This window comes from Curcuma longa, chromosome 7 (assembly GCF_044706935.1).
Source record: "Curcuma longa cultivar G26 ecotype Majalengka, Jawa Barat chromosome 7, ITB_CL_G26_1.1, whole genome shotgun sequence".
Lineage (NCBI taxonomy): Eukaryota > Viridiplantae > Streptophyta > Magnoliopsida > Zingiberales > Zingiberaceae > Curcuma > Curcuma longa.
Genome location: NC_133867.1, coordinates 10,766,432 through 10,778,153, shown reverse-complemented (window position 1 = coordinate 10,778,153; position 11,722 = coordinate 10,766,432).

Sequence of the window (11,722 nt, the reverse complement as noted above, 5' to 3'; positions counted from 1 at the left end):
TTCACTGCTTCTTTTCTTTTTTTTTATTGCAGACAAAAGTAAAGAATGCCAGTCGTGGGGATATTAGTGAGAACAGCAAATGCAAATTAATTCATTGGTGTGTTGATGGAGTTGTAGCAGAAGGCCGAATTGCATCTACAGATCCAAATGCAAGAGTACATCACGTTCCTCTTGGTGGATTTTGTTGGAAAGTTTGGATTGATAGAGTTTTTGTTGAGAAGGTGGACATACTTCGACCAAATGAAGAAATGTTTTTTCTTGAGGATGCAATAGGAAGCACAATTGCTTGGTTATCTAAATATATTATTGTGTAACTGATTTAGATTTTAACATTTTTAGAAAAAACATGGAACTGAATAGTTTTTTGTTATTATGATCCATTGTTACTAAGTAAAGTCTGTTATTTGTTGAATATATATACTAGTTTGAAATGATATTATTATTGTGTTATTTGTGTGTGGTTGTTATTGTTGTATGTAGTATCTATGTTGTTATTAATTATTTGAATTTAAAATTGTGATTTGAATGGTTTGAAATGCAGAATTAATCAGGAATGATTTGAATGCTGTTAAAAGTTATTAGGCATCCGCAGCGTGCATTGTGCGCTGCGGATGTGGACAATCGCAGCGCGCAATGTGTGCCGCGGATGATCTCATTCGCAGCGCGCAATGCACGTCGTGGATGATCGCATCTGCAGCGCACAATGCGCGCTGCGGATGAGATCATCCGCGGCGCACATTGCGCGCTGCGATTGTCCACATCCGCAGCGCACAATGCACGCTGCGGATGCCTAATGACTTTTAACAGCTTGAACTGTGCAGCGTGCGATGCGCACTGCGGATAACATATTTGCGCGCTGCGAAAAGTCATTTTTGTTGTAGTGCCTCTTCTCGAACGTTGTGTGGGCAACGATCAGCCCCAGTCAGACCCAGCAGAGGTTGATATAGGGGCAGAGATAGAGGAGCCACTAGAGCTTCCTGATGCACCAGCTCCACCTCCACCGATGACTACAGATCAGAGACTAGATAGGTTGGAGGAGTCAGTTCATTCCCTGTCTACCAGGATTGACTCACAGGGAGCTGACATAGCTGAGATTCTTCAGCTTCTGAGAGCGATGCAGCCTCATCATCCACCATCTCCACCTCAGCTTTAGACATTTTATTATCTGACTTGTTATGATATTTTGACTTGACTTGTGTTGGATTTGACCTGGACTTGACTTGTAGTTGACTTGATCTGACTAGATGTCTGACTTGTTATTGTGCATGTAGATAGGTTATCTAGCTTTCACTTGCTATTATTTGCTATTACTTGACTTGCTTGACTTGATGTTGATACTACTATTTGCTCTTGGTTCTAACTCATGTTATCATTTCACAGTCTAGCACTCAATTATCTGTTCTTTCTGTCTGATCTATTTCTTATGCTATGACTTAGAAGAAAACTAGGTTTATGTTTAGTAGAGTAGGAAAAAGAAATTTGTTTTCAAAAATTCATGCTTTTCAAATCTATTATTAGTATATTTCAAAATGTTTTCAAAACTATTAAGTATATTTTAAAAAATAATTTTTTTAAGCTTTATTTTCAAAGATAAGCAAATGGAGATTTTGCCTTAGACTAGATGCAAACCCCCTAGAAAGCATGTACCTATAGATCTAGGTGGACATCTCACAAAGCACACTAGATACCTTGATTTGTGATTGCTAAACTTAGAACGGTGTGAGATGTATAGGCCTCTAGTCTAAGCAAAACAGATGCTTTAAGTCAGTGCATCAAACCAAAAAGCTTAGACTCTAATTTCAATTGATCAAGTTAAGTGTCCCAAAATAAAAAGACAATCTTTTAAGTTGGGATCAAACACTACTTGGCTAACTGGGTCAAGCTACTACTTTCTAGTAGATAGCTAAAACCTAAGTTGGACACTCGCCCCAAAGGAATATTTTTTTTGTCTAACTATATTTATTATTTATTAAGCTTAGACTCAACCAAATAGAACCAAATAATTTTTGATTATGTCAAAGGGGGAGAGAATTGAGGTTCAAGTTAACAAATAAAAATTTCAAAATTCACACAATTATATTTGACAATAGTTATTAACTAAACACGAACAAGAACATCAAATATTTAATAAGGTTCAGCAAATTATGCTTAAATCCTCCAAAACACTAGCAAATAAATATTTCACTAATTTAGGAAATATTACAAAGTGGAAGAGAAAGATTGGATCTGAATATAAGAGATGAGACAAATCCATATTCAAAAACTCCTTACAAAAATAAATAAGGATAGGATACTTTTATAGTCTTGAGACCTCTCCTTATTTTCTAAACTCCCAATATGAAATTATTAAATTTTATCCAAAAACTAACACCCTTTTCCAGCTGCCAACCATCGTGAGCCAAAGGCGAAAGCTACCCACTCTCTTGTTGCCCAAATCAAGTAGGAAATTTGGGTTTCTTTGTTTTTGAACTTTTTGGCGCCCTGGGGTCTACGACAACCAATTGAGGGTCCAATTGGAATTGGCTTGAGCATTTCATAATAACGAAATAATTTGACTATTTCATTGGTCAAAGGAAAGTATGAGGTATATATTTTAATTGATTTTTATTTAGGATGGTTAAATAAAGTTGTTATTGGCTAGTAGTGATAGGTGTCACCTAGGAATTATAGCATGATTAAGATTTGATCTGTCTTATAGATATAAGTTGATGACCTATCGACGTTCAAAACTTTTGTTATAAATAAAAGTGGATAAATTTTATTATTTGATTATACAATTTTTTATGGATGAATAAATAGATAAATTAGATTATATATACTTATATAATTATTTTTTAAAAAAATTGAAATGACATTTAAAATACTAAAGTGAGTTTTAAAATAATTAGACTATTGAATGGTAAATAATTAATATTATTTTATGTCCATATATATGTGGATTTTATATAGGGATTAAGATAGGTATGATTGTTTTTAAAATTAAAATGAATATTTTAAATTATTCTTCCATTGATATCTATCTTCAAATTTATTTAACTTTCCATATTGTTGATATTTCTTATTGTTGAAACTTGTGGTTTCATATTTTATAACTTTTATCTATAGACCCTATGATAATATTTAAATAAATTAATATGATTCATATTAAAAGTTAATTTGGGTTGGTCTAAAATAATCAAGAAGATATGAACTTAAAATTGAATAATTATGATAAAAAGAATTAAACATGATAAAGATATTAAATGGAGAAAGTGAAATACTAAAAGTGAAAATTTGGAACCTAGCCTTGTACTAGAGTATCTAATTGCTTATGTGACTTGTGGTAGATACTAATCATCAACGATTAGTATTTAATTGCGTGATGATATTGTATTATTGTATTGCATCGACGAGGGGACTATTAGATGACGTTATTACACTCTAAATAGCGATTTACTTAATTGATCTATCAGATTTAGACTATTGATGACTCTTATCCATGTTGATACTTATACGATTTGTGATATTTGTCTATGTTGATATTATACTATTGATAAAAAAAAAATGATAAATCCTAGTCAGTCTCATAGACTCAATCCCTGATTTCCCACCGACCACCAGGGTAAATCGGGAAGCGCATACGGCGCCCAATTCAGATGCCCAGCATCCTTTTGATTGCATTCCCCATTTGAAAAAAAATTCTTGCAAATATGTCGTAACTGAGAATCGAACCGCAGATCCCTAAGTCACAACTCGGATGTCCTACCATTGCACCATTGATTGATGATCTATATACTTGTTGATTAAATAATAAAAATTGATAATTTATGTTAATTGATGATATTAGATGATGTCAAATTGTAATTTTTAAATTCCAATATAAAAATGCTAGATGATTATAGATATATATATTTATGTATATATTAAGAACTTTATAAAAAATTTAAAATTGTAATGAGAGATTATGATTTACTTTACTTTCTTGATCTTTTAAATAAGATTAAATTCATGTATATCTTTTTTATTATTCGTATAATAATTTTTTGATTACCCATTTAAAGTTTACTGTCTACTTTCCTTGGCCTTCAGTTTTATAGGCATGAGCACCTTTTGATATTATAGTTGCTTTCAGCTTATATATAAAGTTATTTAGAGATTTTGATCTGTTGATTCCTAGTTTAGTTTGTTTTTTATTTTGGTGTGTTTTTGTTTGATTTCATTTGCTGTTTTATCCTTATAGTTTGTTGTATACCAAGAAAATATTATAAATAAATAAATTTGAGAAAATTCTTGGTTATCTTATTTGTGGTTCCTTGGTCTTTTTTACATGGTTCGTTGGTCTTTTTTATGATATTGTTATTGGTGCAAATGACCTCTAAGATTTTGATGTTTGATAATTTGAGTCTAGTTAAGGTTGATTAAATAAGATTATGTTTTAGTGAAAAGATTATTGGTACGATCGATTCCCAAGGGTTGATCCAAGTAGATCAAGGTTGATTAAATGCAAGTAAGTAAAAAAGTCCAATGGATCAAGAGTGATTGAATGCTTAACAACGAGTGGAAAGTCTTGATAAGTCAAGGTTGACATAAACAAGAGTAAGAAGTCCTGACAAGTCAAGAGTGACCTATGCAAGGAAAAGGTCCAAACAGATCAAGAGTGACAAGTCTGGCAACGGGGAAACTCTAAGGAAGTAAATTCTAGGTAGTGAGAAGTCTTGGATGAGTGAACTCTAGAGCAAGATAGAAGTTTTAGAGGAATGAACTTCAAGCAAGTGAGAAAGTCTAGTATATCAAGTAGACCAGGTACTAGGCTTTGTATATTTGTATTTAATTTTGTCTTGCAGGAAATTGAAGTTAACGGAGCGGACTCAAAGGTCCAAGTGATCGAAATGATCAAGTGAGATCAGATCTGAGCGAGGCAGTCAACGGATTAGGTTTGAGCAAGCTCCAGACAATTGAAGTGGGTCCAGGCGACTTGAATTGCTAAGTTAGTAGATTCAAAGTTCATGAGGATAAGATCGACAACTAAGTCAGCAAAGGTACAAGCGCCCAGAAGACATCTAGGTGACCAGACATGTGCCACATCAGTAGCTCAACATAATCATATAAATCGAGGGTAGATGCTCGAGGTTCATATATCAAATATATATAACTCATTCTGTGCTCTCTGATTCCATGTTCTTCATGTGATCTAGGAAGTGCCAAGATGGGTACAATCACATTCAGGACTTCTAGAGGTGATCAGTAAATTGTTTGTTAGTTGTTTCATTGTTTATATTATTATCTTATGTTTTTATTTGTGTTTGATCAATTTTGTAAAAGATTTCTCCGCCGTCGGATGTTCGGAAAGGAGAAAGAAATAGTGCTTGCGCTCTAGATATAATTTTGGATGTAGTAATCTTAGGGGATTATGAACCAAGTAAAAATTCAGTATGCATATTTCTTGTCTTGTTCTTTATTTTATATTCTGTTGCATACTAACTTTGTAGATAAGAATGACACGAAAGCGAAAAGCAAATATTATTCATCCTCCCCCTCTAACACGTATTCGGTTTTGACAATTAATATCAAAACAAGGAGTTCTTCATCTGGATTAACAGCCAATGGATCGGGGTTACAAGTAAAAAATTGTAATTTAAATTTTAAATATCATATTATTTATTTCAAATGCAGACAAAGAACATACTAAAAAAAATAAATATCCTATTTTAAAACAAGAACACTACCAGGGATCCGGAAAGGAAAAAAAAAAGCACATTTTTGAATTCCATGCCAGTTATAATCACGTTTCCTTTAGTTTAATTTTAGATTATTTTAGTAAATGAGATGTTCATGATAACTCCGTTTTAATTTGGAATAATAATTTAAATAATTTAAATTTAATTAACCAGAATAATTTAATTTATTTAGATTTAATTAATAATATAATTAATCAAGATAATTTAGATTTGATTAATTCAAATTTATTAAATATTTCTAATTTGATTAATAATTCAAATTTAAAGACTAATTTTAATAATTCAAATTTAATTAAGGATAATGAAAAGACTAATCAAATTAATAAATAATTCAATTACTAAATAGTTTAAGATCAGATCAATTATAATTTATTTAATTTAGATCTTGATCTGAATAATCAAATCGTAATTTGTTCAATCAAAAAACCTTATCAAGAATATTAATCAAAATTTAATTAAACGTAATAATCACTAATCAGAGTTTAATTAAAAATTCAATTGATCAGAATAATTTAAATTCAATTAATCAAAATTATTCAAAATCAGAAAATAAATAGTTTAAAATATAGGGCTTTAAAAAATAAAAAATTAAATTTTAAATATCCAAAAAATAGAAATTAATTTTTAAAATTCAAAATATGAGAATATGAATTTTAAAAATCAGAAAAATCAGAATATGAGTTTTAAAAATGGGGAAAACAATTTTTAAATTTTAAAAATTCTGGAAATCAAAATCTAAAAGGTCAAAATTCAAGAAAATCAAGAAGTTTGAAAAAGAAAAATATTATTATACCATCTTATAATCAAGTACTTTTTTATTATAGAATAGATTAATAAAATTATACTAAAAATATAAAATAATAATAATAATTAGCGCTAACACATAATGTGTCAAATTATGTGTTCAACATATTGTTAGAAATTAATATTGCAATTGTGATTAATTTCCTTGATTGATATGTTTGTCATGATACATATCATGTTTTTAATTGCTATATTTTTTTATGCATACTATCCATGTGTTAGATGTTTATTTTAGAAAGGATAGATAGAGCAAAAGGGGTTTGATTTTAAGACTTAGTATTAGAGAGGGTTGAGATGATAGTAGATTAAGGAAGCTCTGTTGATGCATGTCTAGGTTGAATGATAAGTATTGTACATAGTGCAATCGACTTTGATCAAATTTGAGCTACTTAGATCAAAATTTTGTATTAAGTCCCTTAGACTAGCTATTTTGGAAAAGCTTTGTCAAGGCATATGGCTACTTTAATAAGTGCTCTTGAGACTCACCACATTTTTGAAGCTTATTTGTTTCAAGAGAGGTTGCTTATGATCATTTGATGGTTGATGGATTTATCAAAGGTTATATTCACTGGGTAGCTCATAGAGAGAAAACATATAGTGCATCTACAAACTCTACTTCTATTCCATCTCAAAAAAATGCAGATGATATACAAGATTTAGTTTATGAGATATTTGGCATCCTAGAGTACAATGATAGTTTAATTAGCACATAAGAATTTAAAAATGATAAAGAGATTCCAATTGGAGAGGCTGAGAAATTCTATAAATGATTGATGATTCACAAAAAGAATTATATCCAGGATGCAAGAAATTTTTAAAATTTGCATTCTTAATTCGTTTGCTTCACTTAAAGTGTGTAGGAAAAGTTAACATTAAGATTTTTAATATGCTTTTAGATTTGTTGAGAGAAGCATTTCCTAATGCAATGAATGATTTGCCTAAGACATACTATGAAGTAGAGAAATTGATGAAACAAATAGGACTTGGTTATGAAAAGATTGATGTTTCTTTTAATGATTACACTTTGTATTGGAAGTTGGACAAAGAAAGAATTCAATGTGAAACATGTAGTGAGCCTAGATGGAAAACATTTGAAAATGATCTTATCAGTGAAAAGAGAAAAATTACACATAAGCTTTTATGATATTTTCCAATAAAACTTAAATTACAGTATTTGTTCATGTCATCCAAAATAGCATCCCATATAAGATGATATTTTGAATCTCACACAAAGGATGGTTACATTCGACATCTAGTTGGCTCTCCAGCTTTGCAAATATTTGATCATAAATACTTATAATTTGCAAAGGATTCTAGGAACATAAACTTGGTTTAGCATCAGATGAATTTAATCCATTCAAAAATATGAGTGTGGCACATAGTACGTGGCCAATCATTTTAATCTCATATAATCTTCCACCATAGATATAGATGTGTATGAAACAATTATTCTTTATATTATCACTATTGATACTTGGCCCATCTACTCCAAGAAATAATATCGATATCTACTTGTAACCTCTGATTACAGTTTTGAAGGATTTGTGAGAGATAGAAGTGCAAACATACGATGCACTCAGAATTTTTAATTTTTAATTGCAAACATACGATGCATCAACTATATGTAAATGATTATATGGAGTCCATAAATTTCATTATTTAATTACATTATCACATAAATCACATGCACAAGGCTCCAACAATCTAATATAAGATGTATACGTCCGAAAAATATGAATGAAAAAAATGATAGATGAAAAAGAGTCCCTTATGAATGAGTTATTAATCCCACATTGGGAGTTTATGATCTGTTTGGGTGCATTGCAACTATGAGGTTGTGAATATATATGGCGTTTGTGTCCGCAAGGGGTGCAAATTTAGAACTCGGATTACACTAAACCCAAGTGATTCGTGTGTGACAACAACCTGTACGCGTCAAATATCAGATTGATGAGGCAAAATTTGCCCAAGTAGATCAATCTACGTTTTTCCATCCAATCTATTTTGCTACTTGCTCAAGTGTGTAATGGACACTTTAATTACTTATATGAAATTGTCGATAATTAATAGCGAATTAATCATCCAAATGAAATGACCGACAATTAATGGTCGGTTGTTGGCGTTACGACCGGAGGTAATGGATAGTCATCACTCAACCATTTAATACAATTAAGGATTGAAGCCCCTATATAAGGAGGTTTCTCGTTCGACAGAATAGTGATATAGAGATGTAGAGCAACAAAAATAGAAACTCCATCCACTTCATTCTCCGTTCTCCCTTCGAGCGACCCGCTAGGTAGTTATTCAGTGATAGTGTTTATGTATATGCTTGGTTCACCACAAACAATCCATGCTTAGTTGTATGCGTGGTCATGTTATTGTATTCTGAAAAACAGATGTCCAAGGTGATTTCGAAGCACTGCCGGAGAGGACAAATCTATTTTAAGAAAACTATGTCTAACATAGGCCTTGACAGTACTCGTTCTAGCAGGACTACCAAGTCAAATTGAGTTGATTGAGAGTTAGTTGAATCAATTGAGTGTGACAAATTGGTCAAGCTTGTCCTATTGAATGGACTGCAAAACAGTTAGTCCTATTGAAAAAGGTTAACAAGGCTATAGCTATTTGACAGCCTGAATAGGTCACTACGAAGTTCTTCCAGTCTTGAAAAATGGTTGCTAAAGTAAAGATCAACGGATAGGCTTCATCCAACTGATCTATATATATCGATCGAAAAGGAAATTGGTCGTGAAAGGACGATAACTAGAAGAAGCAGCACTAATAACCCAATAAATAATTAAAGAGAAAGAAAACGAGCACAACAATGTGGTCTAGCTAGATGGCAGCTGAGAAAGCATGTGTGTGGTCTAGCTACTTAGAAGGCTCGGTCGCGAGAGGAAGGGAGGCATCATCCTTGCTGCCTGATCAAGATTGCTTTGCTTCTTCTTCTTCTTCTTCTTCTCCTCTTCCTGGCTTCTCCTCCTCCACCTTGTCCACAATCTTCACCTCCTCCTTCTGCCCCGACGCTTGATCAGCTTTCGCTGCAGGCTTCACTTTGCTGCCGATCGCCGGAACACATGAGAAGCCGAGGCCCATCTCTTATCGCCAATTAAGTTATATAAACTGATTTAAATCTTCTCAGAACTGCTCGATCAGAATGTTTTGTTTTGTTTTGTTGATGCTGTTGAACTAATGAGTTTGCGAGGAGCATTGCATTTTGCATTTATAAAGATAACAAACTTGGCCGGCAAGCAGTCAAACATCTGGTCGTTCAGCCGCATACGTTTCCTTGACAGCAACATCATGACTAAGTCTTTTCTATTGCTGTACACATACCAAAAAAAAAAAAACATAAAATATATATATAGATAGAGAGACAGATAAGTAGATGTATTAATTAATCTACTTAATTCGGCGGGTGGTCAAAAAACGAAAAAAATCCAACGTGTGAGGAGGAACTTGCTGAGCAAGTAGTCAAGCTTCTTGCTTGCCACGGAAGCTTGTGGCCACCTTATCGAGCTCCCAAGTACTTAATTAATCTTCCTATCTCAAGCTATATATGTACATTCTTTAGTAAAAGATAAAATCTATCATTTCAATAATTTTATACAATCGATCTCATGATCATCTGTGAAGAAGTAAATTAGAACATTATAGTTGGTCATGATGAAAAAAAGCATTGTCTCGTTTCTGTCGAAATTCAACTCTTGTCCACTTCAACAATTCTGTTCCATTATAATCAACTCAACTATGCTCTGGGGTTACGTAGATCTAGCTTAAGCCTTTTACATGTGATTTATGTATGTGATAGTATAGTAACTAATTAAGTAATCAAATTTAATTTATTGATCCCGCATAATCGTTTACATACGAAAGTTTGATTGAATAAACAATTCATAAAATTTTCTCACAGCCACAAATATCCAAATTAACAGCTAGTTTCAAGTATTGCAAGTGTGCAATAATAAGTAAATGGCCTAAACAATTATGCAATAGAAAATTAATTAATTTAATAATTCAATACTTCCCTAAAAATAAAAACCTCACTATATATATATAAATATTCATTTTTCTTCATTTGAGGAGACTATAGGGTGACTAAAGGTGTAACGACCCTCCTCCTTTCTAATAGGGGGATGTTACGTATATCTTATCATTATTAAATTATTGGTAAAAAATCCAATAGATAAATTCTATCAAAAGGAATATTCTTATAACGGAATAAAACAACTGTTCAATTTACGATGCATGCGGAAGCCATTGATATAAAATACATAATTGATATAAGGTGTTTATTCATTTATTTATTCTAATCCGCGGTTCCGCCGCCACACACATCGAACACTGCTCCTGCTGCCTCCCGTTGCTTAACACTTTTCTTTACCTCTATCTGCAGTATAAGGAATGCAACTATAAGCAAAGCTTAGTAAGTACATACCTAATCTCACAAAACAACGGAAATCATTGCATGCTTTCTTAGTAATTAAACAGGAAATAACTTGTAGTTATGAAGTCATGTACTTAAGCAGAAACTACCTGAACATGGAAATAATTGTATTGCATAGAAAATTTCTTAACTTCTTTATAATTGAAAGTCATACGTTTGAATTGTAACGACCCGGCCCAGCCCATTTGGCGGTCCATTCGGCGGTCCATTTGGCGACCCTTGTGGTCGTCGACCGTCGACCGTCGGCTCGTCGACCGTGTCGTTACTCATCCGGCCCAGCCCATTTGGCGGTCCATTCGGCGGCCCATTTGGCGACCCTTGTGGTCGTCGACCGTCGACCGTCGGCTCGTCGACCGTGTCGTTACTCATTTGGACTTTCCACCCCTGGAAGTAGATTTTTGCCTTCCCCAGGATTCGAACTCTAGACCTCCAGGCTAAGTACTAAAGTTTATGAATCCTGGTACCAAGTGTTCTCGATGGGCGAACCTTTGGCCCAATACCCGCCTCTTAAAAGTAAAATACATTTCTTATACTTCTTATATCATGCAATTTGGAAGAAACAATTTACACTTGCTTTAACTTAAAATGATGTCATGGAAAGAATACTTTATGCATGCTCTATCAAATCATATTGTGGAAACAATAAAGAAAGTAACGGAACAACTCATACTGCAGGTGAGAAATGTACTTACCTTATTGATGAATAGTCACACTACGAACCTCGAAATACTACTAGATCCACGCGTCAAAGTCC